The sequence below is a fragment of the Nomia melanderi genome, unplaced genomic scaffold, assembly GCF_051020985.1.
Source record: "Nomia melanderi isolate GNS246 unplaced genomic scaffold, iyNomMela1 scaffold0085, whole genome shotgun sequence".
Taxonomy (NCBI): domain Eukaryota; kingdom Metazoa; phylum Arthropoda; class Insecta; order Hymenoptera; family Halictidae; genus Nomia; species Nomia melanderi.
The window spans coordinates 110,042-127,693 of NW_027475200.1; the positions used below are offsets into that span (position 1 = coordinate 110,042).

Consider the following 17,652-nt stretch of genomic DNA (forward strand, 5'->3'; position numbering starts at 1 on the left):
CAGCACCAGCGGTGGACGGGACGGAATTCCCTCCCTTACCTACAAAAAACGCGGCTAGGGGCACACACAATAACACCGAAAATCGGATGAAGAAGATAATTAATGTGGAAAAAAAGCCCATGTGAGTAGGTAAAAAGACCGACAGGCGAATCAAACACAAGTGTGAAGCGATTGTCATACCTTCTAAAGGTGATGAAAAAAGCTACGTTGAGATCCTTAGGGAATTAAGAGAGGGTAACACGACCTCTTCACCCTTATACGGGATCAAGAAGATCCGAAATAACAGAAACGACTCTGCATTACTGGAACTAGAGAAAGAGACCAATGCCGAAAAGGTACTTGAGACGATTAAGGAGAAAGTTGATGGGGTAAATACGAAGAGGCTGCAGCCCATGACCCTCGTGGAATACCGAGACGTGGACCCCACGGTGATTCTAGAGGAGGTCAAAGATGTCGTCAATGGAGTTATTGATCCCAACTCGAGCACAGACATCAGGATTAGGTACCTACCCAGAGGAACCAAGGTTATTAGGGTGATTACGACGACTGTAAATGAAAAAAGAACGCTTGGCTTTTGGATTGACTTCTTCCACACCAAGGAACTTACCAAGAGTGAACAGATGTGTCGGAGTGAACGGTGAAAGATTATGCCGGAGATGCGGTCTGGTCGAACACTACGCCAATGAGTATAGTGCAACGTAGAGTTGCTACATTTGTATGAAAGCTGGACTTGGAGAAAACAGGCTGGTACACCTTGCGGGTGGACCAAGATGTCCAGCCTATAAAGAAGAAATGAGAAGGGCACAAAATTCAAGATAGTCCAGATCAACTTAAATAGTGTAGAGTTGCACATGAGCTGTTGCAACAAGCGATGGTGGATATAGATAGTGACGTGGTGGCCATAAGCGAACCCCTATTCAACAGGAAACCCTAGTGGCACGATAATGGCAAGCACGAGTCGATACGGGCTCCAAACGAGCAATTCAGAAAGAGATGCTTTAAGGAATTTGCCATTGAAGGGGCGGTGGCTATGTTGACTGGAACATACACTACTGTATCGTGCTATCTGCGACCTAGCTTGTCCTTAGAGGTTTACGAGAGCAAGCTGGAGTGCATCGCCACGTGCGGTCCTGAGAGCCATATAATGAGTGACTTCAATACAAAGTCCACCGCCTCGGGATCCTCGCTTACAGACCCCAGGAGTAGGATAATGATGGAATGGGCGGAGCAAGTCGGTGTGATTCTCCTGATTGCTAAGGGTGGACCCACCTTCTCACGAAACGGGCGCTCCACTACAATCGATATCACTTTCACCACTGTTGCATTGTTGCGCAAATGAAAATCTAGCCAAGTCCTAGAGACTTACTCGAGATCAGACCATAAATATGTCGCCCACACGATCGATACCGACAAGATCGCAAACGAACTTGACAAGTGGACGGTGACTCCTCCTACCAACGTGGGACGTGACATGAGTGCATCGAAAATCTTCATTCGGGTTTCGATGCGGCGTTTATACCTGTCCTCAAAGGATTGTGTAATAAGGCGGGCGATCCTTGGTGGAATACAGAGATTGCAGACGCCCGGAAAAAGACTATGAGAGCGAGGAATCTGTACTCTAACGCGAGAAAGAGAGGGACAGAACTGAACTATGACGGGCCGCTATACAGTGACTGTAGGAGAGAAGTTATGATCGTGATCCTTAGGGCCAAGGAGAGGTGGTGGAGGGCAATGTGTGACGATGTCGAGAAAGATAAATGGGGAAAACCACATAGGACGGTCATGAAAAGCATAAAGTCACCTATGCAAGCCAAAGACCTCACCTGAGAGGAAGCGGAGGTCGAGATGAGTAAGCTCTTCCGCATTACTCCACCAGATGACGAACATCCTGAGGCAACGGTAGGCACCACTGAACTGAAACTTGAAGAGGACGCGCTGACAGTGATGAGACCGGAAAGTATAGAATTATATTAAAAATGCTTTCAAGTCGATAAGAAGAAAGCACATCTGCGACATTATCGACAGGAAACGTTTCCCTATCTGGCTGAGATGTTTACTCAGAAATTACCTTACAGATAGGGAGATCCTGATTAACACTTTAGACCGAGGGCAGATGCGTCTGGGCGTTTATGCAGGTGTCTCACAGGGGTCGGTCATCGGACCCCTGTTATGGATCATCTGGTACGACGATATACTAAGGCTGCCGATCCCCCGAGATATCACGCTCGATGGGTATGCCGATGATCTGATAGTCGTCATCACTGCCAGGGACGTTCAAGAGGCCATCGCCATAACCAAGAACACCGTGGGACGCATAAGGAACTCGATGACAGGTGCTGGGCTGCAGCTGGCAAGTGAGAAGACTGGGTTGACGCTTTTCACTGGCAGGAAAAGAAGAACTCCTGTATGCATCAGGGTCGGATGCCAAGAGATCGGAGAGGCAAAGGAAGGAAGTAAGCAGGAGCCTCGCCAACCCTAAGGCCAGTTCTACCGGCCTCTTTGCCTCTTTCCCTCTTCCTGACCCGAGTGGCTGAGTAATCCGTTCGGCGAGGGGCGACCGAACTGTACTGCTTAAATAAGTGTAACAGTGAATAGTTGTGTATGCGTGTGTGTGTGTGTGTGTGTGTGTGTGTGTGTGTGTGTGTGTGTGTGTGTGTGTGTGTGTGTGTGTGTGTTGGGGTTTGGTGTTGTGTTTGAACACTGGAACACCAGGAGACAAAGAAGGAACACGAGCAGTAGTGACAGAAGCCGTGTGGGAGGAGGGGGTATTGTTAATAATATCTCTTTCTTCTTCAGAGTTTTTTTCTTTTTCAAGTTCTTCCCGCGGACAGGGTACCAACAGAGCAGCCCAGAAGTAAAACTGGAGGGCAGTACGGGTCTGCCCTAAGGACCAAGGACCAGAGGGGAAAACGCGGAGGTGGTTTAGTGAGTAATACCGGTCTTGCACGTTTCAGCCTGCTCCCCCGCATCAGCGATGGAGGTGGAACCAAACACACCTGGTGAGCCCCACACTATGCCGGTAACCAAAAATTAAGAGGCTGCCAGGGTGTCAGTGCGTAAATGCATTCCTCCTCCGTGTAACAAATCAAAAAAAAAAAAATTATAGCGGCGGTTCGACGTGCGGAAGGTGCTCTAACCACTCAAGGAAGGACACTCTTCCAACCTGAGGACCGCGACAGATACTGGACATCCCCACAACCATCAGTCCAACAATGGAGGTGAATTGCGTGAGGCTGCCAAAGTCAGAGCGAGCAGCTCTTGGGTAGACGCCAGTTATGCTGGAATCCCTGGCAGAGACTACGTACAATACCATCATGTACGTATCAATGCCCAGTCCACCAGAATAAGAACATCAAGAGGCCTTCGTGGGAATGGGGCCCCTGTGTTGTGTCTTGCTGGTTGTTCCACCACCGAGACAGCAGCGCAGGTAATACAGGAATGTCACCAGACACGCGGAGGTCGAATACTCCGACCCGATGCCATATGTCGGATAGCAGTGTCCGGGTTAAAGCAAAGTGGGTGGGTTGTCAGGGAAAATCCACACTATATCCTGCAATCTAGCTTACAAAAGCCAGATATGGTGGTCTTTAACGACAGTGCTGTCAATATCGTCGACAGCCAGGTCGTCAGCGTGCGCACGCTTCGCACAAGAGTTTGGTGTCTTGGCAGATAATGTCAAAGTAACACCGATCACCATCTCTTGCGCGGCATGTCGAACCCGATATTCCTACAAGCAACGTCCAGCGCTGTCCAGCGTGGACCACGTGGAGGTTGAGCCGTCAGCTTACGCTTGATCCCCAGCGGGTTGGCTTCAGCAAGTGCTTTCGCCGTCGAGCCCTACAGCCACGGTGCCGAAGCACCGCCCACGCGGGCTGTCAGGACTTTTTTTCACGCCGCCTAGCAGCGTTTGGGGAAAAGGGAAATGTACGAGTGGCCGTGATAACGCCGAGCGCCGGGTTCACGGGGGCTGGGGGGGGGGGGGGCGAATTTTTCCCCGACCGATCCGACCCTTCTTTTAGCTGAAGGATCCCACGGATTACTTCAGCCACGATCAGGAATGCGGTCTTGCATATCATCGTGCCTGGGACTGGGGGCCAATGTTGGTCGTCATGTTTAGGGGATACTTTCCGGAGTTTAGTGCGCTCTGTTCGAGGCAGAACACTGGAAGGTGTGCCTCGGAGTATCTCCCTCCTGCTTGCCGCACCGGCAGTCCGGTCTATTAGTCAAGCCCGCACTATGAAGCTTGTCCGCGAAGTCACCGTGTCCCGTAATGAACTAAGATATGTAGTAGTTCAATGAGTACCATCCCATGTTGTTCACCCGTTTCTGAACGTCCGGCAGGAGGCGGCGAGTATATCTCCCGTAGGGGGAGTTGTTCCGCCGCTCCTGCCACTCTCGCAGCAGGAGCACGGAAATTTGTTCCTCGACAAAATCACCTCCAAGATTCTGCTGCGCTCCGGTACAAGTTGTGGGTAGCTGGTCCTTCCGCGTTATGTACAGCAGAGTTGCGCGCCTGACGTAGAGGTCAATGAGGAGAGTGCCTGCAAGCATAAGAAGTGCCTCAGAGGAAACAGTGCCGTAGGCCTTGATTACACGCAGGAGAGCGTGCCTTTGAGCTGTTAACAGCAGGGAGGTTTCCGAATTCATTAAGGACTACTAGATCTTCCTGGGCAATTGCCCATTCCAATTTTTCGCCTCGCTGGCCAGCTGCGGCGCAATGTCATAGGGTAGACTTCGCTTTGTCGTCGGCCGCGATAATGATTCTACGTCCGCGGAGGGAGCGGCTTATCTGGGTTATTCTCTCAAGGTATCTTTCGATATCATGAGAGTATTTGAAATATACGCTGACGAGGTACAGTTTGCCGACCGCTTGCAGAAACTTAATCGCGAGGAAAATTCTTCAGCGAGGATTACCTGGTGGCGCGGATGATTCAGACTATGAGACCTTGTCTGATATCGAAATGCCGCTGCCTGGGCTCAGGCCCACCCGGATCCAAAAGTTGACGCGTGAGGTCGTCAATCTCGAGCGTTGTGCGCTGAATATCTGTGCGCACTTGAATAAGAGTCTTCGTGATTGGAGAAGTGGCGTGCAATTGCACTACTCTTCTATTCTTGAAGCGTCTAAACGCTTTAAATCACCCGAGAAAAGGACGATAGTTGAGCTGACTCTGCAGCGGGAGTATCTGCTGCGCTATTTGAAGGAGTCAGAGCTAACACTATGCGTGGAGAATCCAACTGCCGCCACCACAACCTCTGACCTCAATAGGGGCATAGACCCTGTTGAGTCGCTTCGCTACAAAGGTCCTTCTACTCTAGACTCTATGCTCGTGATGCTATTCAGTGAAGACCCTGGGATGGTATTGAGAGCTAAACTTGATTTAGCCTCAACCGAAGAAACGCGATTCCAGTACTCAGCCGATCAGGTTGAGAAGACGCTCGTAAGATTATTACATCTTGTCGGAGCTACAGGCGAGGAGTTTGTACACTTCGCCTCTGGAACATTATCGCGCGTTGGAAGAGCCTCCACCGGCTCACGCTGCCTATGCGGGCTCGGGTTTTATCAGAGCTTCCTTTCATCCCTATGCATGCCTGTCGCTTTAGAGCGTGGCTGGATGATATTGGACTGTTGTCCAACGGGGCTAGACCATCATACGTGAGAGGTTCTTTCTCTTGGAAGAACGTGGCTCTTCTCGGAATAACAACATCCCTAGATACGAGGGCTAGATCCCTCGCTTTACCTGCTTCAAGCACCATTACTTCTGGCGTGCGTGAGGCTTCTACGTCACAACACGCCGAGCGGCCCTCGTACAATGGTCCTCGCTGAGATGCGACAATTCAAGAGTCGCGAGGTTGGGGTCGCGGATCGCGATTCCTGCAATGGCACGGTTACCAAGCTTTGCTCCGGTGACCGCCGTAAATTTCGTGAGGCAGATAAATTTGCCCTTCACGTTGTGCGGCTCCTTCGCAGTGCATACTTTGGCTCATTTCGATCGAAGCGATCCGAGAGTCACGGAGATTCGATTGTACGATGCGAAGGGATCGGTTAAGGGTAGTCGAGGGGCGTTTATCGAAGACAGTCGTGAGACTTCCGGGTATGTCGTCCACCGACTAATGGAAGTACACGGTCGCTGAAAGAGAAGGTGTGGGTGGGGCCGGGAAACTTTTCTCGCTAGGACGTGACGATGGCACGGGTGGTGGGGGAGTATCGGCCACTGTGACTTCTTCCTTGCCGGGTCGGGCAAGGAAGTGCTCCTCGCACGCTTCCGGTTATCGGTTCCGACCGACATTCCATCACAGACAGATGTTAAAAAATGAAAATATGCGAAAAAATGAAAGTATATTTAACCCTTAGCAGTCCTGTGTCGAGTCAGACTCGACATTCTATTTTATTGCAACCTCTACCTGTTTTAACAATTTTTTCTATATTTATTTGTAGTACCACAATTGTACCATTTAAAGGTAACATTACAGTGACTCCCAAATATTCTTGAATAAATAAATAGAGGGTCATATTAAGCTGCAATTGAATGAACTAACGTCGATGTGAACCTCAAAGTGAGAAACCAAGAGCACTTCGGACCGCAAAGGGTTAAAAAAACTGGAAATATGTGAAAAATAGAAATATGCGAAAAAAATGAAAATATGTGAAAAAAAGAAAATATGCGAAAAAATGAACATATGTTAAAAACTGAAAATATGTGAAAAATGAAAATATGCGAAAAAAATTAAACGTGTGAAAAATAATTGAATCATTAAAAATAAATAAATTAATAATTAAAGGAAAAAATAAATAAATTGCCAATAAATAAATTAAATTAACTAACCAAATAATCAATTAATCAATCTATCAATCAATAAATTAATAAATTAATAAATAAATGAATAAGTAAAATACAAGAAAGAAAAAGGCTGAGGTACTCGGAGTTCGAACCCAAACTGGAAGCAAACGCGTAGCATCGCGTCCCCTGTAAATAATAAAAATTCCTATAAAAGTTTGCCACTTACCTTTGCTGTCTTCTTCGCGTACGACACTGCCGCTGGCTCCGGCTGACGCTCCTTCCCGTCAACCGGTATGTCCGGTCCAAGATGGCTGCGCGGGTGTGACAGCCTAAATTCCCAAAAATCGTCGACGAATCATCGATCTATAAGTAAACACCTACATCCGCCCTGATAAGATATGTATTAGTATATATGTCCAACCGAAACCGCGCCTCGCCAGTCTTAAATTCTACCTCGGACCGTGCGCGAGAACTACGCATCAAGTAATATTAACACTATTCCTACCGACACTCCACGTATACCTATTCCTACCGCGACCAGTCAAATGACTGCTCTTTAGCAAAACTTATATTTTTTAATATAGAATGACAATAATAGCCAATTTGACAGTATACAAATATAGTTTCTTCTATTTAGAAGTGTATAATTTACATTTTATTCGTTTTCACCGCATTTTTTACAAATAGGTTTGCCGATTGTACATTTCCCACACACGTACTTTTTACATTTTAGACAGATTTTATTAGACTTATTGTTTGTGCAATATTTTATTTGACATGGTTTCCGTTCGCGTGAACCTGTACTTGTATTTGTGACGGGTGTTGCTTGATTTTCTTTGCCTAACTCTAGTTCTTTTTGATATTCAATGACAAGTTCTTCTGCAAGTTGAAATAAAAATTCCTGCCTCGAAATTTCTTCTCCCGTGGATTCTTCATATAAAATCCATGCATTTATCCCGGCTAAATCCAGGATATTGAAAAATACCTGTAAAGGCCATATCTCCGACATTTAGATTTTACCGATTTTACCGAGGCCGATAGGCGAGCGAGAACTGTAAACACTTGGAAGTACCGTAAAGCAGTCCCTGAAAGGCACTGTTTGGCTAAAATCATGCCACAACTGCATTACCTTTCGTTTGTAACGACTTTATAGTATCGGAATTGAGTCTTTGAGAGAATACTATTACAAAAAGTCAAATGACCGGTCGTGGTAGGTAAGACAGACTACAAATTTTTCTCAGAAAATAAATAATAAAAAAAGATGTGAATATTGAAAAATGATTTATACATATATTTTAGGAAAAGTCGTGAAGTATAAAGGCGAATCAATTACGTTGTCTATAGGAAATTCTAATCGAAATTTTAAAAACAGTCATTTGACTGCTCGCGGTGGGAACAGTGTTAAGTCACTAATATAAAATTTTCTGTTACATTATAATCTTGTGGAATAAATAACAGTCGCTTAAACTACGGTTCAACGACTGTCATTTTTTTTTATATTTGTCTTGAATATTTTACGCGACATTTTTGGCGATCCTGCCAGGATACTGTTGATCGCTCTTCGGAAAACTGACCAAAATTATCTTACTACGTGTGAAGATTGGAAAATCAGGGCTACGGCTACACCTGAAGACAAAGGACAGTATCATGAACCTAGAGATTACCGGAACTCAGAGCCAATTCTACGGAAAAGTTTACTACGGAGAGTTTACAAGGTAAATACTGAATTCTTTCGTAACATATAGAACGAAAAGAGTAAGCTTCCCTAGTCAAGACTCAAGTTCGACCGAGGGTTCTATTATATCGATACCTATGGTGCAACATAGTAAGAAAGAGATTACCGATTCAGCAAATACTATTGGAGCATCTATGGACAACAATCTGCAAGCTATTCTAAATGCTATGCAAAAGCAGAATGAGAGACACGAAAACAGCATGACAGAAATCCATCGCATGCCACATATGGCTAACGAGGGAAACCACAAAAGGGCAAACGAGATCGAAATACTAGGAAAGAGCCTAGTAAAATTACACGTAGCTGGGAGCCTATCCGCTTTAGATTTCAGTGCTCTCATGACCTAAGATGACAGCGTTCATACGGCACAGACCACTAGAACGACACTACCGCCTAAACCGAAAAAACAACCAGGCCCATTAAAACGAGAGACCTCAGAAGGTGAAGATTCGGAAGAAGAATTACAAAGACCAGAAGACTATACTAATCTACGCCATTCAGCCAAGTACGCTATACAGTTTGTACCAATACTAAAGGGACGTGATGATGGGGGAGTAGAAGGTTTTATCAAGAAAATGCGTAAAATTCGGGCAAAGTGTAGAGAACCAGGGGAACTATTGGATTTAACCACTTGCACTAAAAAGACGTGCCACGCACGTCGAGATGCTTTTATTTTAAAACCGCGAGCGATGTGTACACCACGTCGATAGTCATTTATCGCAGAAATGAAAATAACGTGGTCCACGCGTCGCATAACAACCAGATTGTTTATTTCTCGAGCTACAGCTCCAAAGTGCACGGCGTCTCATAGTAATAGATTTATATTTTTTTCATCGTATCAACCCATATTGTAAAATGGAGAATAATAGTAAACTCAGTGATATTGTTTCGACAAATGCAAAGAGAAAGCGATTAGTTATTACATCTGATACTGATACAGATAGCGACTACAAGGAAATTGTTTGTCCTGTTGGGAAGCGGCGTAGAATTATAGTATCTGATAGTGAAGAAGAAAGTAGCAGTGAAGATCGTGAACTTAATTTTACATCTGAAGAATGGATATGGGAAAACAAGGAAAACAATAGCAAAATTTGGTAGTACTCACGGATTCCTGGAATGAACATAGAAATGGCAGAAGGAACCATAGCTTTGCAAATGCTAAACCAAATTTTATCAAAAGACTTTTGGAATATCATTGTTACAGTAAGCAATCGTTACGTGAGTCAAACAATAGGAAATACAGCCCGAAAAATAAAACAATCTGAGGAAAATTGGAGGGATACGAATATTGATGAAATTCATGCTTATTTTGCGTTATGCATCTTGATAGCATAAGTGAAAAAGTCGAATGTCCAATCCTATTGGTCAGGAGGAAGTATTATTGAAACTCCCATTTTTCGAAAAACAATGCCATTACGGAGATTTATGCAACTCTCCCATTTTTTACATTTTTCCAATAATGAAGTTGTGGATAAAGATGATCGTTTGTGCAAATTACGAGATATAATCAGGTCAAGATACAGTGAAAAATTCAATCACCAGTGATTCTGAAAATGTTACCATGTTTATGTGCACACCAATATCCAATTTCGGACACACCTTGTTTTTGGATAATTGGTATTCTTCGCCAAATCTGTTTCAAAAATTACAATCCATAAAAACTAATGCCATAGGAACAGTTAGATGTAACAAAAAAAATTTGCCGAAAGATCTCGCAACAATAAAGCTGAAACGATTAGAAGCTATATCAAGATCGTGCAAGTGTATTTTAGCTGCAAAGTGGAAGGACAAAAAAGATATATATTTCTTGTCCACAAAACATAAAAAAATTCAAATGATGGAAGTGGAAAAGAAGAGATGGAAAACTAATAACACCGTTACAAAGCCCATCATCGTTTTGGAGTATAATGATGGCATGGGTGGGGTAGATCTCCAAGATAGCTACTTATCTTCTTTTTCACTTATGAGAAAATACGTGAAAAGTTATAAAAAAATATTTTTTTACTTAATGGATATTGCACTTTTCAATGCTTATGTTTTATTTTCAAAGAAATTGAATGTATCAAAAAGTAAAAAATACGCATTTTCCAAATATCGATTAGATGTGGCGCAACAAATTTTAGAAAGTCTATGTATGCCTGAATACACAAAACGTGAAAGATTGTCTACTGGTGACATACCACTGCGTTTACAATCAAAACATTGGGGCCATTTTCCAAGGAATATTCCACTCGCAGAAGCTAAAAAAAATCCCCAAAAAAGGTGTAAAGTGTGTGCCAAACATAAAAAACGCAGCGAGACTACTTGGGAGTGCAAAAAATGCCTTGTGGCATTACATATTCCAAAATGTTTTGAAATTTATCATACAGAAGTAGATTATTAATTAATAAAATGCTATTGTTGTCGTGAGTATTCATTCATATCCGTGTAAAGTTCTTTATGCACAAAATTGAATTAATTTAAATGAAAAAAATCGAAAAATATTTCATTCCCACAGGGAACCGAACACCCTGGTCTACAGAGTTCAATTCCAGAACGTTACCCTCACGCCATTATTCAACTTGGTGATTAGTCTGATTAATACTCTACTTATTGACGTGATAAATATTTAATAACGAATATCTAAAAAACTATTGAGTATCTGGCCTTATAATGGTATATATTCATAAACAGGAAAACCAAATCTACCAATATGCAAAGTTTCAACGAAATCAGTGACCCAAAGGCCTTGCACACTCCTTGTTAGGTGCTATCTTGTCACAAGAAAGACATCCTTGCTGTTATATCTTGAGAACACTCAATCCTCCAGAGAAAAATTACTCCACGACAGAGAAAGAGTTATTAGCTATAGTATGGGCAATCAAGAGACTTAGGCAATATTTATTGGGTAGAAAGTTTATTATTCGTACTGACCACCAAGCTTTAAAATGGTTGCATAATTGTAAAGACGCATCTTCACGGTTGATGCGATGGAGACCTAAGTTAGAAGAATACAAATACAAAATAGAATATATCAAAGGAAAAGATAATACCGCGGCTCATGCATTATCTAGGATTCACGCGATAATTAAAAATGAAGAATTTAAAGACAAAGTAGTGATTAGTCACGAAATTAAATTTGCAGAATGGAAAGAAAAACATAAAGTACTAAGCATTAAACCAAACGATAAGAATTTTTGTCCAATTAACATCAGAAATTTTAGGTCCTTATGACGAAAATAAATGGTTAGCTAAACTTATAGAATTAACGCAGGAAAATAATAAAATAGGTTTAACGAATTCCTTTTGTGCAGCAGAGAAATTCTTGCTCAAAAGAATACTAACTTACATCAACGATCAAGTTAGAGAAATAACTTTTGCCGATGAACCAATTTATGAATTAACCAACGAAGAAATAGATAGGGTATTAGAAGAAAATCACGACTTAGCAGCTTACCCAGGTATTCAGAAAACATATAACAAGATTAAAGAGCAATTTAAGATTCCCAAACTAATGGAGAAGGTAGAACAGAAGGTTAAAGAATGCGATACATGTCAGACAGAAAAATTAACTAGAGTCAGGAGCAAAGAAGAACCAGTAATCTCAGATACCCCAGAACAACCTAATGACAAAATTGCTATGGACATTTTGGGGCCACTTCCAAAGACTAAACGAGGTAACCAATACATCCTTTCAATCCATGATGAATTAACCAAATACCTTATACTAGTCCCTTTGAAAACTCAGCAAACAGAATCAATTTGAAACGCATTACTAAATAAACTATATTTACATCTTTTCCGCTCCAAAGAAAGTTTTAACCGACCAAAGACAGAATTTTATTAGTGATTTGATGCAACAATATGAAAAAGCATTTAGTATTAAACACATAAAAACTACTAGCTTCCACCCACAGAGCAACGGTTTGTTAGAAAGAACCTATGCAATCACTAAAGACATGCTGAGAACATCTCAGAAAGAGAGGAACGAAGAATGGGATGAAATATTGAATTTCTGTTGTTTAGCATATAGCACAATTATACATGAAGCCACCGGTTTCACTCCATTCGAATTGACTTTCAGTCAGAAAGCCAATCTTGCTTCCTCCGTAACAGCTAACAGTCAACGGACGTATACAAAGTACAAGCTAGAAAAAGAGAATGGGATTCTGAACTCCAACATGCTAGGAAAACATTACAGAAAAGCAAACAAAGGTACAAACGTGATCAAGAGAGAAAAATTATTAAAACTCAAACGATATTCAGAGTGGGCGACAGTATGCTTTTACATAACGATCATAAAAGTAACAAATTGGGTACGGAATGGTTAGGGCCATACATTATTCAGAAAATTAAAACTCCTTATTATGAAGTTCTAATAGATAATAGTATAAAGAAAATCCATGAAAACAAGTTAAAATTGTATTTTCCAGGACGACCAGCTTTTTCGCCATCACCTGGCACGTCTCGTATGGACTAGAGGTGATACCGTTACAAACAAACTGAATATTCCATGAGAAAATTGAGAAAGCCTATCTATGTAATAACAATGTTTTGGGTTAGATGTAAACGATATATTTACTAAGCATGAGAATTCAGACAAATTAGTAGGAGTATAGAAGGAACACTGCAAAGGATCTTGTACATTATCAGATGAAGTAGAAGCAATCAAAAACAAAATGAAGAAATTAGAGAACTTACCGTTGCAGTTAAAAATCATTACACACAGCAGCCTTAGAAGAGGATTGTTAAATGCAATAGGTTCAATATCAAAATCATTGTTCGGTACATTATATGATGACGATTTAACATTAATTAATAAGAACATTGATAAATTATTCAATGAAGAAAATCAGATGAAGCTTATAATTTCCAATCAAACAGCTCTCATTAGGAAAATTGTGGATTCTAATAGCGTAAAACAAATAGATAACATGAGCATAGAATTGCGGACAATAGAGCAGAAAGCTAAACTAGATCAATTTTTGACAAAATATCTCATTAAAACCGAAGCAGCTATATACGATCTATACTTTTCTTATGACGAACTCTTAAATACAATCACTTTAGCAAAGCAGGGAATTATTAACCCTCAAATCAGTGAACAAGAAATCTTGAATCTTGAATCAAAATCTTGAATACTGCAATTATCCCCAAGAGAGAAAACTTCTAATTCGTTTTAGACATTGCAGAGTTAAATGCGTTCACAGTACATAACAAATTATTCTTCAAAATTTCTATTCCATTGATTCCAAACTTGAAGTGGGATGTAGACCGCTTATGTCCAATCCCAAGCAAAAGGAACAACGTATTCATGATTCCTTTGATCGAGCACCAAGTTTACTTTCTTGCTGGATTAAATTACATTAATGTAGACAACGAATATTTGATACAACACTGTAAAAGGAAAGCAGGTATCACTATGTGTAGACAAACCCAACCTATTCAAGCAATTACATGCGTATAGGAGAAACACGATACAATGCTTCATTTGAAATCAAAACAAAAGAAATTCCAGTTTGAAATACCTCTGATTTTGGAGTAATATTAGACACTTTAGAAGGAACATCAAAGGTAATGAGTGATATAAATGGATACCAAAGTACTTTAGATCAGTTACAGGATAAAACAAATTCTCTGAATTTCTCGCATAGATAAACTAATATTAAGAACTGGTCTATTTCTATATTACAAGTTATAGGATATGTATCTTTGGCGGTAGTAACCATATGGGGATTAGATAAATTAGGAATATTAAATTGTGTAAAGAATTGAATACCTTCAAAACTATGTGTGCGTTTACTTTGTTGTAAAATTAAGAACAACACTATAGAAAACAAGATTGAAACCAGTCCGCAACCAATGGCATCAACCTCTATGAACATCTACGCAGAATTACCACAATATTCATCTACTTCCAGCGATACCAATGAAACCATATCGTATTGGATGCCAGCCTGCTGTGACACATAGTCATACAAACATGTTCGCTTCTGTGACAGTCATCCTCGCAACAGTTGTCCTTTCCCTAAATATTTTCCATTTTTCCTGTTTCTATCTTATCTTCAGCCGCCTAAAACTGTCACCTCCTATTGACTCATCCATCTACCTTGATCCTCGAGTCATCCTCGCCCTATCTCATCCCCACTACTCCTATTTTTTCTTTTAAAAAGGACTAAATCGACCCTGCGAGTAGACTTCATTCAGCACCGTCAAACCGTAAACATCAAAATTAGATCTTGGTCGTATACACAGTGTAAAAGGCGACCTCACCACACGTCGAAAACCTTTATAATAAAATCTCCCTTGAAATAATGAAATGTTACACTCATTTCCACGACTGGGAATACAACAATTGTTCGAACCAAGGCATGTTAAACTCCCCGAATCTATTCTCAAGAGAAAATAATCAAAACTTGGAGGACCACGTTCAATCTACAAACGGGAGAGTGTGACAGCCTAAATTCCCAAGAATCGTCGATGAATCATCGTTCTATGAGTAAACACCTACATCCGCCCTGATAAGATATGTATTAGTATACATGCCCAACCGAAACCGCGCCTCGCCAGTCTTGAATTCTACCTCGGAACGTGCGCGAGAACTGCGCATCAAGTAATATTAAATCACGAATGTAAAATTTTCTGTTACATTATAATCTTGTGGAATAAATACCTTTTTTTTATATTTGTCTTGAATATTTTACGTGACACGGGCTTGGCGCCAAAACTTCCCGCTGCAAAGATGGCCGCGGTGAACTGGCGCCGAGAGTTGCCGCCAACCAAGATGGCCGCGTCCTAGCTTCTATGCTGTGACGTCACACGCCTCGCATCTCGAAGTTTCTTCATTGAAAATAACTACAATCCCGCACTTTTGTCACGAAAATCCGTCAGCACTCTGTTACAGCACTTGAAACGAAGCACTGACAGCGATATTCCCGTGCTCGGACGCAAGACGCGAATGATATTCAACGAAAACCACACGACACGCGCGATCTACACGTGGCGTTCACGCTTCCGCACTTATTTCACTATCACTCCTCGGTTAATCCAGTAAATTGTTCTGTTCTTGCACCACAACACTCGCGAGCACTCCCGTAACGCGATTATACACGCAGATTATTTAATTTCGCGACCTTTACCGCTTTTCTTCAGGTCACGTTAGCACGGAGCGACGTACACGAGCACGTTCTTCCTCAATGGCCGCTTCCTTGCTACTGAGCTGTTACGACCCGCGTCGTGACGTCACACGCGCCCACCTCGAGTCTTTTTCACCGAAAGTAACAATAATCCCACATTTTTGTCACGAAAATCCGTCAGCACTCTGTTACAGCACTTGAAACGAAGCACTGACAACGATATTTCCATGCTCGGACACGAAACGCGAATGATATTTAACAAAAACCACGCAATGCGTACGATCTATATGTGGCGTTCACGCTTCTGCACTTATTTCACTATAACTCCTAGATTAATCTAGCAATTTGCACAATTCTTTGCAGGTGACAGTTGATGTATCAAATATAAACGTTTTAATTCACTGCTGAAGAACACGTGGTAAAAATAATATGCACTGCACCTATATAGTTCATTCCACAATTTCATGGAAATGCTACACAGTACCTTCATCGAAGATACCATTGATGAAAGCAATAACAAAAGTAAATGAGTAAGCACCATCACATTTTATTAAACTAACGACAGTCACTCTAATGGCACATTATATTTTGAAATTGACTGGCAACAACGAAACGAGTTCTTACTTTCTCTCTAACCTTAGTCTATAGATGATACATAGAAAGGCAAAACTATTGCACAGCTTTTACGCGCGTATTTTCAAAGATAAAAAATATTTTGAAATCTAACAAAAACTTTCTTAAAAAATATAAATGCATACTTATTTTAAAATAAATTGTACTATAATTCGTGTATTAAATAATTGTTAAATTAAATGCTAATTGTTAAATTAATGCTTTAGTTACTTTAAACTATATGCATAGAATGTAATTTATATTTATTAAGATTTCACTCGTATGAATCTATCTGTAACAACAGTAATAATGTTATTTAGATGATATGGATGTCAAAATAAATTATTGCTATTAAATATAATTTGTTGCAGTTATTCCGTATACCAAAGAAGATACATTATAAATGTACTTATTTTAATTTCTTATTCATTAGAATATTACAATAAGAAAAGGACAACATGTTTATGATAAACACGGATAAGTAGAAACTTCTTCAAAGTGGCTGGTACAACTCAAGAAATAAATTGCAATCTAAATTTAATAATAGGTTTATTTTGATAATAGATTTACCTCTTTTGACTGTGAATTGAACATAATTTAAAAAACTTTTAGAAAATACACATTTTTAAATTATTCAGTAGACTCAGAAAAAATATTAAGGGCTTGAAAACTATTATTATTTTAATGAATTAAAATTGTCTTACAATTTCTATGGAATATAAAAAAAGATACAAGTGATCGTATGATTAGATATCTCATACCACATGATAAAGTACTGACAATAACATTTTGTATAGTAATTCATTTGTTACCGTCTATTCGTTACACCTTGAAAGAATAAAATGAGGAGGCAAAATCATCTGAAATATGTTTTAATAGATTTAGAGCAACGTGCATATGGCGTTAGCAAACATAATTATCAAAATATATATAAATGTGAGAACATGCAAGAGATTAATGGATAATAAAAAAAATCTACTTAAAACTCCAAATTAATTAAAATTCTTAAGATTCTCTTAAAGTAAAGTATATTAAACAAGTATTTATATTTATTTTAGCCAAAGTTTTATAGAAACTCAAGGCTACTTAAATATTAAACAACTAACAAGGGTAGGAATAACTTTGGTATTTTGACTAAACTATCATAAGGTATAAACAATTTTACAAAGTACTAGGTGCGCATAAGCTTTTTCTATATCATGAACATGTAAAAAGCCCTAGTTTTTACAAGTTTTATTGCAGAAATCTTTTCCTAATAATAGGAAGTGGAAAGAATGTAATAAAGAAATAGCAATAATACATTATTGTGTATTTGAACTGAATAAATATTTCACCACCTAGGTTGCGATGCCTCAATGATAAGAATATATATGATTTAACTCCAATCATTGAATTCAGTAACTACAGTATA

At 40.4% G+C, this 17,652-nt stretch overlaps 1 long non-coding RNA gene across 1 annotated transcript; it reads right to left on the reverse strand.

Moving 5' to 3' along the window:
- Window positions 1–4,446: 4,446 nt before the first annotated feature.
- LOC143175442 (uncharacterized) lies at window positions 4,447–15,752 on the reverse strand. Its single transcript, XR_013000222.1, has 3 exons — window positions 15,167–15,752; window positions 7,006–7,167; window positions 4,447–4,541 (listed from the first exon to the last, which is right to left on the reverse strand). It is a non-coding gene; the product is annotated as an uncharacterized LOC143175442 (long non-coding RNA).
- Between the last annotated feature and the right edge of the window lie 1,900 nt (window positions 15,753–17,652).